Source organism: Esox lucius, chromosome 5 (genome assembly GCF_011004845.1).
Source record: "Esox lucius isolate fEsoLuc1 chromosome 5, fEsoLuc1.pri, whole genome shotgun sequence".
Taxonomy (NCBI): domain Eukaryota; kingdom Metazoa; phylum Chordata; class Actinopteri; order Esociformes; family Esocidae; genus Esox; species Esox lucius.
In genome coordinates, this window is record NC_047573.1 from 26,518,428 (window position 1) to 26,532,711 (window position 14,284).

A 14,284-nucleotide genomic window follows, 5' to 3' on the forward strand; every position below is an offset into this window, starting at 1 on the left:
AGCGGTAGTAGAGTGGTCGGGCCCATTCGGGCAATATATACTTCTGAGCCTACAGTTAGCGAGTGGATAAAAGTCACCTAATTGAAGGGAATATATTTACTGAATTAATGTTACCTCTGGAAAAAATATTAGACCACAAAAGGCTACATAAAGTTCAGCTGTGGAACCGAAAGGCGGTTGAGAGTGCATAAAACGGTGAGTTAGGCAAGTAGCATATAGCTGGCTAGTTTAGCTAACTAGCTTCTCTAGACACTTCCATGCAATAATGTCAATGTTGTGTGTTGATTAATATTGTCTTCTAGTTTTGTAGTTTTGCGTGTCAACCACACGACTTCCTCCATACACGCAGTCGCTTTTTTGTCACACGGACGGTCATTGAGCCGATGTTACATGAGAACACAGCTGTCCTTTGCGCGTTATGTAGTAGCGCTCATGTTGAATGGGTTTTTAAAAAAAAAAATTATTTTAGTTAACCGAAAACTATTTGAATAACAACACATGCTATTCGGATAGTAAATTATGGTCCAATGCACATCCCTATAGTACTAATGCTATATGCAGTATATCACAAAATTGACACACCTCACATGTTTGCAAATTGATTGTCTTTTCATGTGGCAACACTGAAAAAATAACACTTTGCTACAAGGTAAAGTAATGAGTGCACAGCTTGTATAAGTGTAAATTTGCTGTTCCCTCAAAATAACACAACACAGTACACCCCTAAGCGAAAATGTCAGAATTCGGCCCAAAGTGTCAATATTTTGCATGGCCACTATTATTTTCCAGAACTGACTTAACTCTCTTGGGCATGGAGTTCACCAGAGCTTCACAGGTTGCCACTGGAGTCCTCTTCCACTCCTCCATCACGACATCATGGAGCTGGTGGATGAGACCTTGCGCTCCTCCACTTTCCGTTTGAGGATGCCCCACAGATGCTCAATAGTTTTTAGGTCTGGAGACATGCTTGCCCAGTCCATCACCTTCATCCTCTTCTTTACCCGCTTCTTTAGCAAGGCAGTGGTCGTCTTGGAGCAAGCAAGAACGTTTGTTTATATAACACAATTCATACATAGAAGAAATTCAATGTGCTTTACAGTGAAAATACAAAATGCAATGGAATTAAAACAGTCAGATTGTTACAGTTCTCTAGCTCAGCTGTCTCCAGGGGGACTGCATGAACTTCAATACCCTGGTATCTGTCTAGTTCAGCTGTCTCCAGGGGGACTGCAGGAACTTCAACACACTGGTATCTGTCTAGCTCAGCTGTCTCCAGGAGGACTGCATGAGCTTCAACGCCCTGGTATTTGTCTAACTCAGCTGTCTCCAGGGGAACTGCATGAACTTCTGTGGTATCTTCAACACCCCGGTATCTCAATCCTCGCATTCCAATGCTAGGATGAACCCGTCAGTCCCTATGTGAGATAATCATTTCATCAATGTCTTACTTGGCTCTCTCCAGGGGGACATTTATGCCATGTCTGTACATGCATTTTATATTCATCCTCTATAAATTACAGTTACAATAACCATTTACTGTACCAACCCCGATATCTCAATCCCTGCGCTCCAGCACTTGGATAAACTTGGCAGTCCTTTTGTGAGAAGATTCCCTACATCGATGTCTGAACAGCAGCATAAGAACTTGCATAAGCCTTCATCCGCAAATTGGAGGTGTGTTTGGGGTCGTTATCATGTTGGAATACTGCCCTGCGGCCCAGTTCCTAAAGGTAGGGGATCATGCTCTGCAATCAGTATGTCATGGTACATGTTGGCATTCATGGTTCCCTCAATGAAATGTAGCTCCCCAGTGCTGGCAGCACTCATGCAGCCCCAGACCATGACACTCCCACCATCATGCTTGACTGTAGGCAAGACACTTGTCTTTGTACTCGTCACCTGGTTGCAGCCACACCAACTATGTTTATCTTGGTCTCATCAGACCACAGGACATGGTTCTAGTAATCCATGTCCTTAGTCTGCTTGTCTTCAGCAAACTGTTTGCGGGCTTTCTTCTGCATCATCTTTAGAAGAGGCTTCCTTCTGGGACACCAGCCATGCAGACTAATTTAATGCAGTGTGCGGCGTATGGTCTGAGCACTGACAGGCTGACCCCCCAACCCCTTCAACCTCTGCAGCAATGCTGGCAGCACTCATACGTCTATTTCCCATAGACAACCTCTGGATATGACACTTAGCACGTGCACTCAACTTCTTTGGTCGACCATGGCGAGGCCTGTTCTGAGTGGAACCTGTCATGTTAAACCGCTGTATGGTCTTGGCCACCGTGCTGCAGCTCAGTTTTGGGGTCTTTGCAATCTTCTTACAGCCTAGGCCATCTTTATGTAGAGCAACATTTCTTCTTTTCAGATAATCAGAGAGTTCTTTGCCATGAGATGCCATGTTGAACTTCCAGGGACCAGTATGAGGGACTGTGAGAGCGATAACACCAAATTTAACACACCTGCTCCCCATTCACACCTGTGACCTTGTAACACTAACGAGTCACATGACACCGGGGGAAGGAAAATTGCTAATTGGGCCCAATTTGAACATTTTCACTTACAGGTGTACTCTCTTTTGTTGCCAGCAGTTTAGACAGTAATGGCTGTGTGTTGAGTTATTTTGAGGGGACAGCAAATGTACACTGTTATACAAGCTGTACACTATTTTACATTCTAGCAAAATGTCCTTTCTTCAGGGTTGTCAGATGAAAAGATATAATCAAATATTAGCAAAAATGTGAGGGTTGTACTCACTTTTGTGAGATACTGTATATATCATCCAGGTAAAAATGCGTTCTCACAAAATAAACCAAGAGGAAAGCCTGCCTCGCAGAAGGCAATTGGTTGAAAGGTGACTGCTGGAAAATAATTGTCTTCAAAGTAGCGGCAAGCTCCAGAAATTAGATATAGACATTTCACTGGTACTGAACTGTCTGTGTTGCTAAACAACTCTTGGGCCTCATCTGCTTACACAACATGTTTATAGGGGACACAACTGTATTTTAACTGAACAAATCCTACCTAGTGGACCTGTAACTGGATAGCAGTAATTTTCCCAGATGGGAGAACTGAAGGATACGGGAGGGTCCTCAAGCACTGGCTTGTCGTTTGGGTGGTCCACATTGATTTATGACTCTGCGTTACATATTCTAGGCTACTATGTTACAACTCCAAGATCCGTGTCTGGGAAGAAACTCTGAGTTTATAATGTTAGTTTCACACAAAAAGTAACGTCTGGTTAAAACTAGACTATATTCTTTCAGACCACAATATGTCCCGTGCGTCCTGAATCGAACAGTATGGTACAGATACGTGTACCGTTACACCCCTACCAAAGACCAAGTATTATTTAACACAATACAATGTCAAAATGAATATATAATATCATAAGTTATACTGTTTGACTTCAGTAAATCCTGGCATTGATCTGGGCTGTTTTTGTAGATTTTTATGAAACATGGTAAATAAATCAGAGTATGTCTTTATTCCACCCTGCGGGGCCCCTTGACCTGGGATGTGCACCTGTGCTGCTGGTGGGGTGGGACCATGGTCATCACATTCATTATTAATTACTTTAGTCATTTGATGAAGATACCTTTGGTCATAATGTACCAAACCAGCATGAAAAGTATTCTTGAATATTTTCTATAAAATTATGACCGTGTCAGTTGGCAAGTTGTATTTCCTTTTTAGACTCTACTAACAAGCTATAGGTAAGTTACATTCGTAAAACAATTGACAGAAAATGCTAAATGTTTTACTTACGATTCTACATAGAATATACAACATCATCCCCATCAGCGTTACCGGTGCCGAGCAAAGTATCAGCAGCTTGAAACTCATCATGAGCTACTTACGTGCATGCATGCATGAGGCCCAACTATCCAACCTCACTTGGCTTTGTATGGAGTGTGACAGAGACAAAGCCAAATTGGTTGGCATGTTTACCAACATGAGGCAGAGGAAGATGCCGTTTTAAAATGGGACCTTGATTTGTAAATAGTCCATTCATCACCTATTGGGGATTTTACTTCGGTCAATGGAGTGCACAGAATTAATAAATGGATAACATCACATCCCAACATGGCTACATCGGCAGAGCAAAGACAACCTGGTTTGTGAAACAATTTTTTGGTCTTTATTAAAAGGAAACAAGTCAATGTTATTACAGGCCCTCTGGATCATCATCTATCAGCACGTAAGGCAGAAAATGCTGACTATGTGGTCTTTCTACCAAGTTGGAATGTGTGTGTGTGTTCTCTCTCTATGCTTAGTCGCTGGACGACTGGTAAGAGGGAACCAATACACAGAGGGTAATCATTTTTTTTAAGTTAAGTAAAACACAGGGCTTTCCATGTGCACTAACCTTGATTCTAATATATGTTATAATGTGGTAATATATTAGCAAGCTTGAAGGCTAAACAGACACCAAGGCACTGTGTTGACTCATGGTGTCACTTTTCTATTCCATTTAATGTAGTGAAAGCAGGGAGGGATTTATGATACGATTAATTTATTATGATGGGAAAGAGCTGAACTGAAAGCTCAAAGCAAATCGAATTGGTAATTACAAAGAGTTACATGAAAAATTAGTTTTTTCCTGTTTGCATAGTTATAACGGGGCATTAGCATCTGTTATGTTTTACATCTTCGATTAACAGGATTTTTTTTATTTGGAAAATTAGAAATTGGTTTAACATCTTTAATTTTAGGGTGTAAACTTCACCCTTATGATCTACAGGTTTTCAGCACCGATCTACTGTTTCCCCTCTTGGGATCTGATGGAAGTATACCTAGTAAATGCATGTCTAATGGACTGTTGTAGGGCATTAACTGGATGTGTTGAATTTATACGTTCACAGGTTGGGACATCACAAACCACTTCCTGGTGATAAATCACACCACCGACTGGAGAAAGTGTGAGTACAACGTTCTAGAAGGATCACTGCAATTACACTGGACAGGTCTGTTCTTAAACATCCTGACCATTCACATGGCCGTACGATACCATGGTCAGATCACTTGGATCTACACTCACATGGCTGAACAATGCCATGGTCAGATCACTTGGATCTACACTCACATGGCAGAACAATGCCATGGTCAGATCACTTGGATCTACACTCACATGGCTGAACAATGCCATGGTCAGATCACTTGGATCTACACTCACATGGCAGAACAATGCCATGGTCAGATCACTTGGATCTACACTCACATGGCAGAACAAGGCCATGGTCAGATCACTTGGATCTACACTCACATGGTAGAATAAGGCCATGGTTAGCACGAAGGCCAGAGTGTCATCATTTGAATACTTGAATAGCTTGGTGGGGTAAAGGCCTAAGAGGGTGTGAACTACGTTGAATGGGCATGAACAAAGACCAGCTCTCTGGCAAGTGGGAATTTTTAAGCCTGTTTTCTCAGAACTAAGTAGATCAACATTTAATACAGCATATGTTTCCCATACCCTTATCAAACATAATGGTATAATATACCATTACAAAGTACTTAATCTGGACCTTTATAAAAAATAAAAAGCCAAACTCTGTTTGGGAATTGTGTCAAATAAATCCCTATGAAAAAAAAGTCAGAGCAAACAGCTGAATGTCACCTTAATCACCATTTGGATGGCAGTTATTATGACCTATTATGACATCACAACCATATCCTGGAAACCAACCATGATGTCACAAGTGATGAGTTCTATATAAACCTTGAGGTGACTGACTACTGAACATAGAACACCAGCATCAATACTATTATCTACTGTAGCAGATTGTTTCAGAGAATTAGTTATTACAATTAAACATAAAAATGTTGCTTGAGAAATCGTGAGCTTCTAAAGATGAGGAGATTAAAACCTCTAAAAGAAGATCACGCTTCAATGGAGAAGCTTATTAGGGTTGCCATAACAAATGTCATTCAGCCTATCGAACCATCTCAACCCAAGACCACTGAGAGGCTTCCTCCCCTCATCAAGAAGGTTCAAGATACCTCAGACCCGCTCTCCAAAACACCAGAAGTGGAATTGTTTGAGCCGAGGAAGAGGGTTCTGCAACGACTAGCCAGTCATGGACAGTCTGTAGTAAAGGTTGAGACTGATGTAATGAAGCCGCTTCCTCCCTCCAGACTCCCAGTGCTGCAGAACAGGAGGGCCACTTGCAATGGGAAGAGTCAAGACGATCTGAATGCATTTCCAACATCTCAGCTGAAAGAGAAGGCTGCTCTTCCTCCCATTCTAAAGCCACTGGGACCAATCCAGACCAAGTCTGGTGTGCTGAAAGACATTGACCTCCATAACACCAAGCCGTTGAATTTAGTCAATGGAGCCAACATGGCAGCCAAGCCGCCACTGCCTCCCACCAGAGCCAGAGCTACTGTGACAAACAATGGTGCCAAGAATGTGCCACACAAGCCAGTCAGGCCTGAGGGCAGCCCTCGTCTTAGAAGGCAAGTCAGGAGGAAACACGTTCATTTAAAGACTCCAACTAAACATGTAGATGATCTACCTCCAAGCCTTGAAGAAATAGAAAGGGAAGGCCACAATGCACAGAATGAGAACTTGATGGACATTCTGATAAGAAACATAGAGGAATTAATCAAGATTCAAGATTGTGAAGAGATGGATGGACAGATGTTGGTGAAAAAGATGGCCAAGGAAAGGATTTTGAAAGTTGTGCGGGAAGAAATTGGGGACATCAATCTGATGCAGGAGGACCGTGATCTATGGGAGATGATCACGGATTACCAGGAGGAGGAAGAACGGAGGATGGAAAAGAGGGCAAACAGAGAAATGACGGCCAAAGAGTACATCTTCTAGATCAATCCCTAAAAGTGTGAATGAGGACAAAAGGATTGCCAGGTAAACTAGCTTGACATCGCTAACAGCTGATCTAGTGTAGAATTGGTGTGTTTGTAGATATTCTAACCGATTTCCTCCTAACAAAACTAATTTTTTCATTCAGGTGGGGAAGAAACACAGAAACACAGGACGACCCACCACGTCCTGGGACTTCCTCCACCCAGGAGAGTGGAACAAAATTCTGGGCCCTGTAAATAGGCGGTCTCTGAGGGTCCCTCCCCTCTAAATTCAAGATTCAACATTTTTTGAGGGCCCCTCTATATATTTGGGACCTATATACTTAGTTCACCTTTTTCACCTGGCCTAACGTCACTTCCTCCACCCACTACATCCTGGGACGCCCTCCTCCCACCACTTCCTGGGACACCATCAGGACTCAGCCCCCACCCCTAAATGACTCTAACTAGGACAGATAGGGACAAGGCCCTCAGAAAGGGAGGGCCCCTAAAATCATTAGGCATAAAAAAATAAAAATGCTAAAACTAACACATTTGTTCTTCCTAATTAAGCAGTGTACCTGCTAACAAACAGTACTTACAAGCACCACTTTCACATTGGCTTATGTATACACCATCAGGGAAGACAATTTCACAAATTATTATTGAACAATCACTGGTGGATACATATTAAGAAAAGATAATGTCCCTGTTACCCATTTCTTTAGATTTTGTTCAGACATGAGGAAAATTGATTGGTGGAGATATCAGAAGGTAGATCAGCATTCTTTTTTATTTAAATTATTTTGTCTGAATGGTCTATTATTTAATGTATTAGGCAGCAATATACAGTATATAGGAGGTTAAGCCCCTTCAAAGCCTTTCAATTGTTTTATTGACTACTGGGAAGAAGTTTTTTATTGAAACAGCTCTGCAGATGTATTTCCAATACTGTTTCTGGGCAAATCGTAAGGTACAGACAATGCCAAACTACTTCCAGAACCCCCAATGAATTGTTTTGCCTGATTGGTGCAGACACAGCACTACTTTCATTCAGTGTTCCCAACTTTAAATACCTGAACCCCTAAAAGTTAATGGTATATTACTCTTCCTGGCATGGTCTTGACATTTTGGTTTCTAAAATGGTTTTACTTCAATAGCAAAATTAAGTATTTTATGTATATGGATTCTGCACAACCTCAGCTACAAGATGAAGAGGAAGATGAAACAAACCTTTATAAACATTTCCATGAATTAAAATGTGATATTATAGAAATACATTGAAATAAGTAAGTTCATGTCTGTTGTTGTTTATTTCTGAAGAATATCAAGTTAAAAAACAAGTATGAGTCCCATTTTCGTTCACCTATGTATTGAGAAACATTGTAAAACTGGTTTGATTGGAAAATACATTTCACAGATCCGGTCTTCTGCGAATGACTTGTCTTTTTCCGTCTCTGTGTTGGCTTTGCACTGTAAACATTCTACTAAAAGCCTTCAGAGTTCATTAAGTTGTCTTTTCCTGCAGCCTCTTGTAGTCTCAGCACCGCCTGACAATATTATGAAAGTTTTAGCTTTTTGTTTTCCTCTGTTTGTGCTACGGATGTGCAGTCTATTTTGCGATTTGCCAACCGGATCCATGTCTGTCGTGTGCCCAAATGTGTTCTGGGACCTCCTGATTTACTAATTAAGCACTGATTATAATAAAACATAGAATTAGAAAATAGAATTAAAATAAAAACAAATTAGAAACATAACTAGTAGATTCTGTAGTAGATTCCACAAGGAAGCTATAAAAGCTGTGATGTTAACAGTGTGGTTTAAGCGTTCCATCATATTCGTGTGAAAAGGGAAGTGTTTTTAACCTAGATTTAAAGATTGATATGTTTGGGGCACATCTAATATCTACTGGTAGTTTATTCCAGTTGTGTGCAGCATTACTGCTAAACACAGCTTCGCCATGTTTAGTTTGGACTCTGGGCTCTACTAGCTGACCTGAGTTCATGGATCTAAGAACCCTGCTCGGTTTCTACTCTTTAAACATAGCATAAATATATTCGGGGCCTAAACCATTCCGTGATTTATAGACTAAAAGCACTATTTTTATATAATTTCTCTCTGTTCTCTTTGTCCTGGTTAACATTCTAGCAGCAATATTCTATTCTATTTTTACAGTCCTTTTGGGGAGTCCAGTTAAGAGGCCATTACAGTAGCCAACCCTACTAGAGATGAAAGCATGGATGGGCTTCTTTTGGTCTTTTTTGGATGATAAGCCCTTGATTCTGACTATATTGTTAAGACTGTTTTGACATGACTGTTGAAAGAGAGATCTGAGTCACCAGATCAGAACACTAAGATAACACACTTGATCCCAGATTTTTAGGGCCTTTTTACTGATACAAGTTCTCTTAATTTTGTTGCAAAACACAATGATGTTTGTTTTAACTTGGTTTGATCGTAGACAATTTTGTTTAATCCAGGTATTTATGTGCTCTATACAGTGACACAGTGAGTCTATTGAGCTGTTGTCATACTTAGTTTTGTATTGACCACCTTCGTTGTTTCATCTAAACAACCAAATACAATCTCAAAATGAAATCAACTCCTATTTTGAGATTGTTTTGTCTTGTAGTACTTGTAACTACCACTAGAGGTGGCACCAATCTCATTTATATATATTTGGAGAAAAAACATTTCTATGCCACAAACTGTTCTGCCCCTTCAATATCCCATGTACTGTCAATATGTAATCCTGTTCCTTATTTCCATGTGGTTTGTTTTCTGTTCTCATCCATCTTACACTTTTTCATCTCCTAGTTGTACCTGTAATTGTCCGTTGATGGATCATCATTGACTACATTAGACACTAGGGTACGGCCAGTCTATCTCTGAGTGGCTCTGGAGGTGCTGGGTTTGAGTGGAGGTGGGGGTTGTGTGTATACATTACATGGCTAGCCTAGTTTCAATGGAGGGAGGCTGGTGTATGCATACAGCCCCTTCACTAATATGAAACTAGGCTAGCCAGGTAATAATGTATGCTGACTGAATAACGGTGCAACCCAATTCTCTACACTATGTCAAATTGTGAAATGTTCTTACTTTCTCTGTTGTTGAAGGTTAAATTACCGTACCAGTATTATCCATTTCCAACAATGTATTGCCTCTAAAGGAAGACAACATACCCAACACAGGCCACTGTACGTTATGAACTTCCCAAACATATACTAAATAGAATGGTATGTTGAACCTTTCGCTGACGATTCTGTACTGTGCCATTATATCCAAAAACTATTAAAAAAACTAAGCAAAACAATGACAAATAACATGAGTCTCCCCGGCGAGCAATAGAATGAAATGTGCTTCTGTCACATGGAAACACTAAAGTGAGGTGATTCCTCCTCCTACTTCTTCTTGAACATACTGCCACCTACTGTACTGGAGTGTGTGGCCGGTCTCAGCCTACCAACATCATACCCTCCTGCTCAAACCTGACTCTTTGAGAAATTAATTCACAGCCCTTGCCTGCACCCCACTCCCCCTCCTACCCCCCAACATCACCCCGACATTCCACCCCCCCCAACCTTCTCATACAACCTTTCCCTCATCATCATCATCATCCTGCTCACAATACAACAACAAATGTTCAACTGTTTCCTCCACCAGACACCCATCACACAGACCTCATGGTTACCTATCACCTTCAATGATGAGTTCAGTCCTGTATGCCTTAACGTCAGTCTACACCACATCACCTCTTCTCTTCTTCATCCCATAGTCCCTGTCTCTACCCTCACTGCCCACTGCACCCCATAATACCCTCTCCCATTCCCACTATCCAGATCCTTTGACCCATCGGTAAACATCTGGATAAATGTGGAAATTCCCTCACCAACATACCTTTCCACACATCTACCCTTGCTTCCCTCATCCAACTCCTTCCTTCCTTCTAACAAATTAACATCCACCCATCCACCAATGATGCAAGAATCAAGCCAAGTACAAGGTTATCCTGGAAGAACTCCTGCTTCCTTCTGCTCTGACAATGTTCCCCAACTCTGAGAATTGGTTTTTCCAGCATGACAATGCTCCATGCCACACAGCCAGGTCAATCAAGATGTGGATGGAGGACCACCAGATCAAGACCTTGTCATGGCTAGCCCAATCTCCTGACCTGAACCCCATTGAAAACCTCTGGACTTTGATCAAGAGGAAGATGGATGGTCACAAGCCATCAAACAAAGCAGAGCGACGTGGAGTGGCATAAAGTCACCCATCAGCAATGTGACAGACAGGTGGAGAGCATGCCAAGACACATGAAAGCTGTGATAGAAAATCTGGGTTATTCCACCAAATATTGATTTCTGATCTCTTCCTAAATTGTTTTCTACAAAATACTCAATATTTTTATTTGGCTGTAATGATGTCAGTGGTTTATAAAATTAAACAAAACTATTAATTCTACTCAAACACATACCTATTAATTATAAAACGTGGGGCATATGAATTTTGCAGTGGTCTCTTAATTTTTTCCGGAGCTGTATATAAATCCGACAGACTCAACAGAATTGCACATAAACAATTCAACAGACCTTTGGTATGACTGTCTGTGAGCCAACTTTCAAAACATTAAGCATCTGAAAATGAGTTTTATTTATTGCAAATCGTGCAGTGTCACAATTAAGTCAAACATTGCTTTACATATTTGCAGTTATTTTTGTACATCGACAAAAGTGAACTCTTCATATGAGATGCCTGTCAGACATGGTTGTGGCCCAACAGAACAATGTGATTCTTCTGCCCTGCTGACTTCTTTAACTCCTATTTTTCTCAACCAATGAGCTGCTGATAACATTGTCCAACTATTGTAAAACAACATTTCTTTATATAAGGAGTTCTATGTTGGTCCATTATCACTGATAGTTTTAAGTAAGTTTCACAACAAACTATGAATTTGTTCTGGTCTGCTGGTGTCTCAATTTTGTACAAAAGAAATAAAAACAAATAAGAATAGAGAACTGAGCAGAAAAACAGTTGACTGAGCACTACCAATTTACTAAACATATACTAAACAATACGCATCCTAGTCTACGTCTAAATCCACAAAAAGCAGTGTTTCTAGTCCTTTGATCTAGAGGATCAAGAATCGTTAAAAGTGCAAATGAACAAATACATTCCTGATTCAAAGCTAATTGGTGGAGACTCTGGGTACCTTGTGAGTTTTCAGATGACATAAGAAAATCTGTTCCATTGCACATCCATCCATCCATCTTCTTCCGCTTATCCGTGGCCGGGTCGCGGGGGCAGCTGTCTAAGCAGGGATGCCCAGACTTCCCTCTCCCCAGACACTTCCTCTAGCTCTTCCGGGGGGACACCGAGGCGTTCCCAGGCCAGCCGGGAGACATAGTCCCTCCAGCGTGTCCTAGGTCTTCCCCGGGGTCTCCTCCCGGTGGGACGGGACCGGAACACCTTCCCAAGAAGGTGTTCCGGAGGCATCCGAAACAGATGCCCAAGCCACCTCAGCTGACCCCTCTCGATGTGGAGGAGCAGCGGCTCTACTCTGAGCTCCTCCCGGGTGACCGAGCTTCTCACCCTATCTCTAAGGGATCGCCCGGCCACCCTGCGGAGAAAGCTCATTTCGGCCGCCTGTATCCGGGATCTTGTCCTTTCGGTCATGACCCAAAGCTCATGACCATAGGTGAGAGTAGGAACGTAGATTGACTGGTAAATCGAGAGCTTTGCCTTGCGGCTCAGCTCTTTCTTCACCACGACAGACCGATACATCGACTGCATTACTGCAGAAGCTGCACCGATCCGTCTGTCAATCTCCCGTTCCATCCTTCCCTCACTCGTGAACAAGACCCCTAGATACTTAAACTCCTCCACTTGAGGCAGGCACTCTCCACCAACCTGAAGTGAGCAAGCCACCCTTTTCCAACTGAGGACCATGGCCTCGGATTTGGAGGTACTGATTTTCATCCCCACCGCTTCACACTTGGCTGCAAACCGTCCCAGTGCATGCTGAAGGTCCTGGTTAGAAAGGGCCAACACGACAACATCATCTGCAAAGAGCAGAGACGAAATTGTGTGGTCCCCAAACCTGAACAGAACCGGTGACAAAGGGCAGCCCTGCCGGAGTCCAACATGCACTGGGAACAAGTCTGACTTACTGCCGGCAATGCGGACCAAGCTCCTGCTTCGGTTGTACAGGGACCTGACAGCCCTTAGCAAAGGACCCAGGACCCCATATTCCCGAAGCACCCTCCACAAGATGCCACGAGGGACACAGTCGAATGCCTTCTCCAAATCCACAAAACACATGTGGATTGGTTGGGCAAACTCCCATGAACCCTCCAACACCCCGTAGAGGGTATAGAGCTGGTCCAGTGTTCCACGGCCCGGACGAAAACCACACTGTTCCTCCTGAATCCGAGGTTCTACTATCGGCCGTTTTCTCCTCTCCAGAACCCTGGCATAGACTTTCCCGGGGAGGCTGAGAAGTGTGATCCCCTATAGTTGGAACACACCCTCCGGTCCCCCTTCTTAAAAAGAGGGACCACCACCCCGGTCTGCCATCCCAGAGGCACTGTCCCCGACCGCCACGTGATTTTGCACAGGCGTGTCAACCAAGACAGCCCCACAACATCCAGAGACTTGAGGTACTCAGGGCGGATCTCATCCACCCCCGGTGCCTTGCCACCTCAGTGACTTCAGCCCGGGTGATGGACGAGTCCACCTCTGAGCTCTCATCCTCTGCTTCCTCAATGGAAGACAGCGGGATTGAGGAGATCCTCGAAGTACTCCTTCCACCGCCCGACGACATCCTCAGTTGAGGTCAACAGCTGCCCACCTCTACTGTAAACAGCGTTGGTAGGGCACTGTTTCCCTCTCCTGAGGAGCCGGATGGTTTGCCAGAATCTCTTCGAGGCCAGCCGATAGTCCTTCTCCATGGCCTCATCGAACTCCTCCCAGGCCCGAGGTTTTGCCTCCACAACCACCCGGGCTGCAGCCCGCTTGGCCTGTCGGTACCCGTCAGCTGCCTCAGGAGTCCCACAAGCCAACCAGGCCTGATAGGACTCCTTCTTCAGCTTGACGGCATCCCTTACTTCCGGTGTCCACCACCGGGTTCGGGGATTGCCGCCTCGACAGGCACCGGAGACCTTACGGCCACAGCTCCGAGCGGCCGCTTCGACAATGGCGGTGGAGAACATGGTCCACTCGGACTCAATATCTCCAGCCTCCCTCGGGATCCAGTCGAAGCTCTGCCGGAGGTGGGAGTTAAAGATCTCTCTGACAGGAGACTCGGCCAGACCTTCCCAGCAGACCCTTACAGTACGCTTGGGCCTGCCGAGTCTGTCCAGCTTCCTCCCCCACCATCGGATCTAACTCACCACCAGGTGGTGATCAGTTGACAGCTCCGCCCCTCTCTTCACCCGAGTGTCCATGACATACGGCCGCAGGTCAGATGAGACGACAACAAA

At 43.5% G+C, this 14,284-nt stretch overlaps 1 long non-coding RNA gene across 1 annotated transcript; it reads left to right on the forward strand.

Moving 5' to 3' along the window:
* LOC114839354 lies at window positions 1-7,915 on the forward strand. Its single transcript, XR_003781843.2, has 3 exons — window positions 1-195; window positions 4,868-4,924; window positions 6,974-7,915. It is a non-coding gene; the product is annotated as an uncharacterized LOC114839354 (long non-coding RNA).
* Window positions 7,916-14,284: the final 6,369 nt, after the last annotated feature.